Raw genomic sequence first — 10,586 nt, 5'->3', positions numbered from 1 at the left:
TATACAGGTTTGAGGGGGGCTGACATATATACAGGTGTGAGGGGGCTGACTTATATACAGGTTTGGGGGGCGGACAAATATACAGGTGTGTGTGAGGGGGGCTGACATATAAATGGGTTTGGGGGGGGGCGGACAAATATACAGATGTGTGTGAGGGGGGCTGACATATATGCAGGTGTGGGGGGCTGACATATATACAGGTTTGGGGGGGGGCAGACAAATATATAGGTGTGTTTGAGAGGGGCTGACATATATACAGGTGTGGGGGGCTGACATATATACAGGTTTGGGGAGGGGCGGACAAATATATAGGTGTGTGTGAGAGGGGCTGGCATATATACAGGTGTGGGGGGCTGATATATATACAGGTGTGTGTGTGTGGGGCTGACATATATACAGGTTTGGGGGGCGGACAAATATACAAGTGTGTGTGAGGGGGGCTGACATATATACAGGTGTGGGGGGATGACATATATACAGGTTTGGGGGGCAGACAAATATACAGGTGTGTGTGAGAGGGGCTGACATATATACAGGTATAGGGGTGACAAATATACAGGTGTGGGTGGGCTGACATATATACAGGTGTGGGGGCTGACATATATACAGGTGTGTGTGGGGGGCTAACATATATACAGGTGTGAAGGGGGCTGACATATATACAGGTTTGAGGGGGGCTGACATATATACAGGTGTGAGGGGGCTGACTTATATACAGGTTTGGGGGGCGGAAAAATCTACAGGTGTGTGTGAGGGGGCTGACATATATACGGGTTTGGGGGGGCCAGACAAATATACAGATGTGTGTGAGGGGGGCTGACATATATACAGGTTTGGGGGGGCGGACAAATATATAGGTGTGTGTGAGAGGGGCTGACATATATACAGGTTTGGGGGGGCGGACAAATATATAGGTGTGTGTGAGAGGGGCTGACATATATACAGGTGTGTGTGAGGGGGGCTGACATATATACAGGTTTGGGGGGCGGACAAATATACAGGTGTGTGTGAGAGGGGCTGACATATATACAGGTGTGGGGGTGACAAATATACAGGTGTGGGCGGACTGACATATATACAGGTGTGGGGGCTGACATATATACAGGTGTGTGTGGGGGGGGCTGACATATATACAGGTGAAGGGAGGGGGCTGACATATATACAGGTGTGAGGGGGGGCTGAGTGCGTACATGTGAGGTGGCTGGTATGCGGATTCAGTAGGATGGCCCATGGGCAAGCCCTGGGGAATGTTGGTGGTCAGGCTTGGAGGGGAGAGGGGAGGGTTGTGCCAGGTCTAAAGCTGTGTAAGGGGCTGTCCCTGTGCTACTGACCCCCATCCTCTGCCCCCTGCCCTACTGTCCTTACATCCTCTGCCCCCTGCCCTACTGACACCCCATCCTCTGCCCTCTGTACCCTGCTCTACTGACCTTACATGCCCTGCCCCCTGTCTTCCATCCTCTGCCCCCTGCCCTACTGACCTTACATCCTCTGCCCCCTGTACCCTGCCCTACTGACCCCCATCCTCTTCCCCCCTGTACCCTGCCCTACTGACCCCCATCCTCTGCCTCCTGTACCCTGCCCTAATGACCCCCATCCTCTGCCCCTTGTATCATGCCCTACTGAACCCATCCTTTGCCCCATGTACCCTGCCCTACTGACCTTACATCCTCTGCCCCCTGTATCCTGCCCTACGGACCCCCCATCCTCTGCCCCCTGTACCCTGCCCTACTGACCTTACATCCTCTGCCCCCTGTCCTACTGACCTTACATCCTCTGCCCCCTGTATCCTGCCCTACTGACCCCCCATCCTCTGCCCCAGGTCCTACTGACCTTATATACTCTGACCCCTGTATCCTGCCCTACTGACCCCCCGTCCTCTGCCCCCTGTCCTACTGAACCCCCATCCTCTGCCCTACTGAACCCCCATCCTCTGCCCCCTGTATCCTGCCCTACTGACCCCCCATCCTCTGCCCCCTGTCCTACTGACCCCCATCCTCTGCCCCCTGCCCTACTGACCCCCCATCCTCTGCCCCCTGCCCTATTGATCTTACATCCTCTGCCCCCTGCCCTACTGACCCCCATCCTCTGCCCCCTGCCCTGCTGACCCCATCCCCTGCCCCTTGCCCTACTGACCCCCATCCTCTGCCCCCTGTCATTTGGCCCGTGGGGTGGTAAATCCATGGGTGAAGGGGCTGTATGTCTGAGCCGTGGGTAGGGTGATCACGTGTCCCGGATCGCCCCGGACAGTCCCGCATTTTGCAGGTCTGTCCCGGGCACCTTCCTTCCAGGACAATAGTGTCCCGGAATGAAACTGACACTGCCACCCACCCCCAGGGCTGATCTGATGCCCCCCAAAAAAGGCCACCTCATCATTTACTCACTGACAGTACTTGTCCTGGCCGGGAATGTCTAGAGGCACAATACCCACCCCCTGCTTGTGATTGGAGAAATCATAAATCCCGCCTCTTGCATGTAATCACTTTAGAGCCAGCTTTGGAACAAGGTAAAACGGGTCTCGGCCAGCCAGGACAAGTACTGCCTTTTTGAGGGCCGTGATCAGTGCTTCTGGGTAAAGCTCGCACCTGCTGTGCTGTGATTAGTTACAGAACAGGCTGATTTTTAGGAAGGGGGTGTCCCTAAGTAGCAGTTTGGAAATGTGGTCACCCTAGCCGTGGGTGTATAGTGGGGGTGATGGGGGTAGTCCTGGAAGGTGGAGGATTGTAGGGTGACATGGAGTGTGTGGACATTTCCCCTCCATTATCATCCATTACACTGACATCATTGTATAGAAAAGTACCGTAGTTGTCATCCAGCCAGGAGAAGGGTAAAGGAATGTAGACATCCCCGAGCCTTGTCACCCATAAGACAAGGAAGACTTCCACTGAAGTGCTCCCCTGTGACCGATGTCCCTCTATGAGACCCCCCACCCCGGGTTTACTTTTCTGCACGGCGGAGTGTTACGGGCGGGTCCTCCCAGTGTTGTACACAGGTGAGCCAGGTGCGCGGAGGAATCAAAGCAGCGCTTCCCATCACACATTATTCATGAGCTGAGGGGCGGGCCTACAGAGACTCAACGACATCCAGGGCGTGGTCTAAGAGCTACAGGCCCCCTTTTTTATTGGCTGCCCAGCGTGAGGGAGTTATGAATATGTAATAAGCCGGCCCCTGGCTGAGAGAACCAGGAAGCGGCTGCGGCCCAGGCGCCTCCCGCGGGACACGGATCGGGGGAGACACAGGACAGGTGAGGGGTGTGCGGCTGGCGGTGAGGGACCGCTGATGCGAAGGCTATGTGGGTTTGGGTGGCCCGGTGATAGGGAATGCCGAGCAGTGATAGCAGGCTGCAGAGCGGGGCGTGCCCGCTGGGGGTCGGTGTACGGGGCTCCGGGGTGATGGGAGAGCTGGACGGAGCCCGGCTGTAATCCGGCCAACACGGCACACGGCTCTCCCTCACACAACAGGTGTGTGCCGGGGGCGGGGCCTAAGTTCACTCTCTATGGGAGACACATCCTGACTCACCTCCGTATACAGACCATGTATACTACATTATAAATCCTGTATACTCCATATATACTACATTACAGTGTATACTCTACATGCAGACCATGTATACTACATTATAAATCCTGGATACTACATTACAGTGTATGCTCCGTATACAGACCATGTATACTACATTATAAATCCTGTATACTCCATATATACTACATTACAGTGTATACTCTACATGCAGACCATGTATACTACATTATAAATCCTGGATACTACATTAGTGTATGCTCCGTATACAGACCATGTATACTACATTATACTCTGTATACAGACAATGTATACTACATTATAAACCCTGTATACTACATTATACTCTGTATACAGACCACGTATACTACATTATAAATCCTGTATACTCCATATACAAACCATATATACTACATTATACTCCATATACAGACCGTGTATACCCCAAATACAAACCCTGCATACTACATCAGTGTATACTCCATATACAGACCATGTATACTACATTACTGTGTATACTCCATATACAGACCATGTATACTACATTACTGTGTATACTCCATATACAGACCATGTATACTACATTACTGTGTATACTCCATATACAGACCATGTATACTACATTACTGTGTATACTCCATATACAGACCGTGTATACTACATTACCGTGTATACTCCATATACAGACTATGTATGCTACATTATAAACCCTGTATACTACATTACAGTGTGTACTCCCATATACAAACCCTGTATACTACATTACAGTGTATACAAACACCACTCCTCCTGTATACTACCTCAAGTGGGCAATCTTACAAAGTCTGCGGGGGTTCTAATAATAACTTTCCCCAATGCATTTGCCTTTAGTAAATCAATTCCATAGTCCATTGAGACCTACATATCCACCTGATGTGGTGGCAGACTGGACTTGTGGTTTTTTTATTCTCAGCTCTCTGTAAATGAATAGCATGGCTGTGCCGGTGGATGCCCACACAGCTGCTTTAATTTCAGTTTTCAGAGAGGAACCACCTGCCCGCTGTCATGGGTGGGTTGCTGGAACATGTTACACTGTAAATACAGGTGTAACATGCTATCCTTTTTAAGATATAGTAGCTACTTGTTATCAGTTTTATCTCTGTTCCAATTATGTAATTTAATGATCCTACCAATCAAACAATGATTTTATCCATGGGCAAAGTATCTCGGTGCCAACAAACAAAGCCAAACCATTATTACCAGGTGTAAGCAGTAATGAGATCAATAACTTTTGATCATATCTTCTCTATTAATCAGGATCCACTTCCCCTTATATGGTAAATGCAGTATATTAAGAGGGGATTAAATCAACCATTTATTGGAGTTGTATGGGCCCCCTTGGTTTGATTGAATCCAAATGGGAAGTTATGGCTACTCAGTTATGTGTTGATTTACTTGTTTTAATGGAATCTCACATTAATCAGAAACCCCCCACCAATTCGAAAGATTAAACAAACTTTGCTTCAAGTTTTTGTACAAAATCCTTCTAGTGTATGGCCAGCTTTGTGTGCCCCCCTCTCCCCTTGTCTGTGCCCCACCATCTTACTCTTTTCTCTCTATTCTAACCTTCTCTTTATTGGATTTTGAGCTGTTGAGTTTTGTTTTCCAATGCTCAAAGTAGAGCCCACTTTTTCTCGTTACCGACAAAGTCTTTGGCAGCTATTTTTTGGCATATATTTTCAAAATGTGTCTCAAGCTTTAACTGTTTTCCCCATTTTCCAAATAACCTTTTGCTCTGTTGTGTCCTAATGATGTAGTGATTCATTAATTACAAAAGTAAGTCTGTTATTGTTGGGCATTTAAGTCTGCCACCAGGGGGTTTTGTTTCAATTTTAGTGATTGATTATTGTACACTGATTTATGACTGTTAAATGGTCGCCACTGGCCTGCAACCATTCTGCTTCAATGCACTTTGACTATATCTGGAGCCATCAAGCTCACACTATATGGGTGTTTTTTTATTTATTTATTTTTTATGTAACAGAAACGATCACCCAGAGAATCTGCCATGAAGTGACTTAGGAGACCACTTGTCAACCCTTTTTACCTCAGAGAACCACCTGATAAACTATACGCCAGCAAAATCCGTAAGTTGTAGATATAATAAAATTAAAAATGTGACCTATGTAGAGTATTTTATACACAACACAACATTTTTAATGGGTCTTTAGGGCTCATTTACACCAGAGAGCTGTGCTGATCTCTTAGCTGCTGGCATGCCCAGGAAGACCATGCCAGTCCTGGTGAGTGCCAGTTCAATACTGTTCTAGTCACTGCAGTGACATTGAGATTCATAGTTTACACTGTAGCCTGCTGTGCTGAAAAAGTAGTGTGCGCTGTTTTTCTTATTTGTAATTCACAGTATACAGGTGTAAAGGCTAAAGTGCTTCCGCAGGAGAAGTTCCTGTCCCTTCACTCCCAGTTGAAGTTGCTGGAAAGTCCCTTGATTTTGAAATGTAAAAAAAAAAAGTAGTATTGGTGCATCCTTAATGGTGACAATAAATAACCCTCTACAAAAAGCCCACCACAAACCATGCTTTATTTACTCATTGGAGATGTGATCCGGACCCCTGCAAGTAAATTTGCAGCAGTAGGTTACTGCTGTTGGTCGCTTATTGGATGCAAGCAGGCAGCATTAGATCACTATAACAGTGTTTGGCTGCTGTGTGTAAGGCTGGGTAGAGCTATGACAGCTCTGCCCAGCCCATCATAGTGAATGGGTGTGCAGTGACGCCACTGGTGATGTCATCACACTCCCCAATGTAAACACCGCATGGACACGATGCGTTTTACTTTCACAAAGCGCTCCTTTGGAAATGAACTTTGCAATGGATGCCAGCTGTGACAAGCAGCCGGTGGTTCTAGCTTCTACCCCCGCCATGACAGACAGAAGCTGCTGACCCCCATCACTGGGCAAATGGCCTCTATTCTAGTGCTGCATTAAAATGGTGCTGGGGACTCGTGTGGTTAAAGTGTATTTCCACTTTTACTTCCACAGCATAGCATAACTAAAAAAAATAAAAATAAAAATTATTGCAGCTTACCTTTTTGTAGAAAACAATTCATTCTAGTTCTTGAAGAGATGGGGCAGTTGTATTTGTCATAATTAACCCTGTCTGCACTGTGCATGCAGATCTTAGTCATAAATTCTAACTAGATTTGAACACTGTCTGTCCTAACAAAGGTTTAAAGATGTAGAGGCTGGGCTTCATACATTGCATGTTTTTTTTGTTTGCAAATGATTTTTATTATGTAAAAGGTCAAGGTATATAAAAGTTACAATGCTGGTACAGGTATGTATACAAATATCTTTAACAGTGAAGGTTGTATGGGGGGGGAAAAATGGTTGCGGTTAGTCGGGTTATAATTGGGCCAATCAAGAGTATTGTAGTGGAGGGAAATCAAAATGACAATTGCATATATAAGAGGAGGTTAAAAAAAAAAGTACCAGAGAGGTGCTATCCCAGAGAATATATTATCTTTGATAAAGGGGTATAGAATCCTATAACGTGTGGTGAATTATTTCAGAAAGTTTGTTTGTCATGTGGTTGAGAATTTGTGGCCAAGGTACCATAGTGGAGCGTCAAAGGTTATGGCCCTATGAATGGAGCTGAGGAATGTATGGATTAGCCTTGTGCTAGTCATTGGAATATCCTGTATAGGGGAGAATAGAAGACAGATTTGGGGTGTAAGAGAAATCTTTCTACCAGATATATATCTTTTCTATTATTATGCTAGCCTTATGCCAAGTGTTTATGTGGGGACAATCCCAAAAGATATGTAAAAGTGTTCCTCATACATTGCACGTTAACGAGGACAGATTTGGGGCAGACTCACTCTAACGTTGATTGAAAAACCTTGTGGTCAGCCATGACTCCTCCTGCTGAGAAATGCCTAAAAGGGAAGAATGTAGAAAGGGGGGGGGGGGGGGCACGCTGTGTGAATGGGAAAACACAACAAACATAGTGGTGTGCTCTCGAGTTCTAGTGAAGTAGGCGCGCCCCCCCCCCCCCCTCTTTTATTTATTTATTTATTTTTTTTACTATGTCTTTTCGCATATAAATATTCTCACCTGCCCATTTGTAAAGTACACTGAGCTGTGCACATGCATCATGGCTGAAGGTCAGACCCTGGAAGGTAACCAGCTGAGGAGGTCAATGGCCAGCAAGGGAGCTTGTAGGTACCGCTTCCCTGAAATGGAGGTAAGTATTGTTCTGCTTTAACATGCATTAGGTTTAAACAATTTACAGCAACAAAATCATTTGAATTCACCCTTGGCAATGGAAAAGTTACTGTGGGTTAAGAGCAGCTATTTATTAATAATTTTTTCTATAGACCTGGGCAAACCTCTGAGAAAATGGAGTAGCGGCTTACCATATCCAAGTGTCTTTGCCCTCTACGAACACGGACTAGAAGGGCCTTGGTTTATACTTGTTTATAAAGGGTTTATGGAAACATTGGGTGTAGTGTATACATCAGAGAAGAATTCAAACCATTCATTGTGATGTTGTATGCAAATTATTCCACTGAGAGTTTGATGTAGTAAGGACAATTAAAGAGCACTTGTCATGCATAGTGCAGTAACTCCTAGCAACCAGTCATTTTCCAGATACTGTTGTCATATTGGTAATAAGATTACAAAAATGAAGAAGAGTCTCGCTATTATGACAGAGGCAATCGCTTCATATACAGTACCTTGAAAAAGTATTCATACCCCTTAATTTTCCACATTTTGTCATGTTGCAACCAAAAATGTAAATTTTATTTTATGCAATAGACCAACACAAAGTGGCACATAATTGTGAAGTGAAAGGAAAATGATAAATGATCTTCAATGTGTTGTGTTGTGTGTGTGTGTTTTTTTTTTTTTTTTTTTTTTTTTTTTTTTTTTTTTTTTTTTACAAATATATTAAAAGTGTGGCATACATTTGTATTCACCTTCTTCCAAACGTTTGCTGTGTCCCCCACTTCTTGCAAACAATGGCTTTCTTCTTGCCGCTCTTCCATAAAGGCCAGATTTTTGGAGTGTACAACTAATAATAGTTGTCCTGTGGACAGATTCTCCCACCTGAGCTGTGGATCTCTGCAGCTCCTCCAGAGTTACCATGGACCTCTTGGCTGTTTCTCTGATTAATGCTCTTTGCCCGGCTTGTCAATTTAGGTGGACTGCATGTCTTTGTAGGTTTGCAGTTGTGCCATACTCTTTCCATTTTCGGATGATGGCTATAACAGAGCTCCGTGAGATGTTCACATCTTGGGATATTTATTTATAACCTAACCCTGCTTTAAACTTCTCCACAACTTTATCCCTGACCTGTCTGGTGTGTTTCTTGGCCTTCATGATGATATTTGTTCACTAAAGTACTCTAAGCAAAAAAACCTGAGGACTTCACAGAACAGCTGTATTTATACGGAGATTGAAAATACACAGGTGGACTCTAATAATTAGGTGACTTCTGAAGGCATTTGGTTCCGCTTGAATTTAGTTGGGGGGTATCGGAGTAAAGGGGGCTGAATACAACACACTTTTCAGATATTTATTTGTAAAAAATGTTAAACCATTTATGTGCCACTTGGTGGTCTATCACATAAAATACATTTATGTTTTTGGTCGTAACATGGGAAAATTCAAGGGGGTATGAATACTTTTTTCAAGGCTATGTTTGGGGTGTTTTTTGCACCCAATGCATTCAGGCACACTCGTGTTTACTGCAATACAACACAGATGTGAACTGTTGTGGGGGTGTGTGCAAGCTGCCTATAGAAAATTCAGCAGGGAGCGGCTGAAATTTGATCAATCTATGGCCGTTCTGTTTGTGGACAGTCACTCTAATGATCAACTTTTCAAACAGGCTTGTTGGGAGAATTTTGTGTTCCTATGCTCCAGCATTGGACTGTACCTCTGTATCCCCACTTCCGGTGCAATTTAAAAATTTACATTGTGTGTGTGTATGTATATGTATGTATATATATATATATATATATATATATATATATATAATATAATTTATTTTTTATCACTTTGAGGAATAGAATGAATAATTTGTATAGCACTACATATGCAGACTAAATCGCCTCAGGGCGCTTTTGCTGCCAGTGTCCCTCTGAGTTTTCTGAAGAGATGTGTCTTGAGCTTCTTCCTGAAGGCCAGATAGTTTTCCTCCGAGCGGATGTCTGTGGCTAGAGCAATTCCATAGCTGTGGTCCTTGTACTGCGAACGGTTCTGGTTAAGTGACCTGGGGTGTAGTGCTTTATTTTGTCACAGAGGTATTGCAGGGCTTTTCCTTGTGCACATTTGTGAGTGAGGCAGAGGGTCTTGAATGTAACTCAATCCTTCATGGCTAGCCAATGGAAGTTCCTCAGGGATGGGGTGATTGGTTCCCATGGTTTTTTCTTCCAGTTATCAGTCTGGATGCTGTGTTCTGGACAGTTTGGAGACATGAAACTTGGCATTTTGGAAGTCCTAGGTAGAGGGAATTGATTGATCCAACTACTGCTGCTGTATTCCCCTTCCGGAGTGAAGGGGTTGAGTCTAAGCAGTAGGCGAAGAAGGTAGTGGGATCCGCTGACTACTGATCCTATTTGTACATCCATTGTCATGTTTGCGTCAAAGATGACTCAGGCTTTTGGCTTTAGTGCTGGGGGTGATGGGTTGTCTGAGGATGGTGAGTGGTGTGGACATCGTGCCAGGGTTTTTGTTTCGGGTTTGCGTGAAGGATGAGTTCTGTTTTGGATCCATTGAGTTTAAGGGAGCTCTCCGTTGTCCAATCGTCTATCAATGAGACAGTTTTCCAGTGCCTGATATTTGGTCTTTTTTTGTTGGTGATGCGTAGGTAGAGTTGGATGTCATCTGCGTAGGAGTGATAAAGTAGATCCTGGTCTCTGATGATTTTTCAGGAGTGGGCGGAGATGGATGTTAACCACTTTCAGACCGGACCATTTTGCTGGTAAATGACCAGAGGTCTTTTTACACTTTGGCACTGCGCTGCTTTAACTGGTAATTGCGCGGTCATGCAATGTTGTACCCAAAC

At 45.1% G+C, this 10,586-nt stretch overlaps 1 protein-coding gene across 3 annotated transcripts in view; it reads left to right on the top strand.

Annotated features, from left to right (window-relative positions):
* The first annotated feature begins 3,077 nt into the window (after window positions 1-3,077).
* Window positions 3,078-10,586, top strand: part of LLGL2 (LLGL scribble cell polarity complex component 2) — a 205,157-nt gene continuing 197,648 nt past the window's right edge. For 2 of the 3 annotated variants that reach the window (XM_077459604.1, XM_077459602.1), the window contains exons 1-2: window positions 3,078-3,241; window positions 5,540-5,642. The gene's annotated coding sequence lies outside the window, so the exon portion shown is untranslated. The remainder of the gene's footprint in view (window positions 3,242-5,539; window positions 5,643-10,586) is intronic. The other variant, XM_077459603.1, reaches the window with a different exon arrangement.

This window comes from Lithobates pipiens, unplaced genomic scaffold (assembly GCF_037356315.1).
Source record: "Lithobates pipiens isolate NorthernLeopardFrog02 unplaced genomic scaffold, aLitPip1_a1.2 Scaffold_28, whole genome shotgun sequence".
Classification (NCBI taxonomy): Eukaryota; Metazoa; Chordata; class Amphibia; order Anura; family Ranidae; genus Lithobates; species Lithobates pipiens.
Note: the sequence above shows the minus strand (reverse complement) of the source record. Positions and strands in the feature narration are given on the sequence as shown.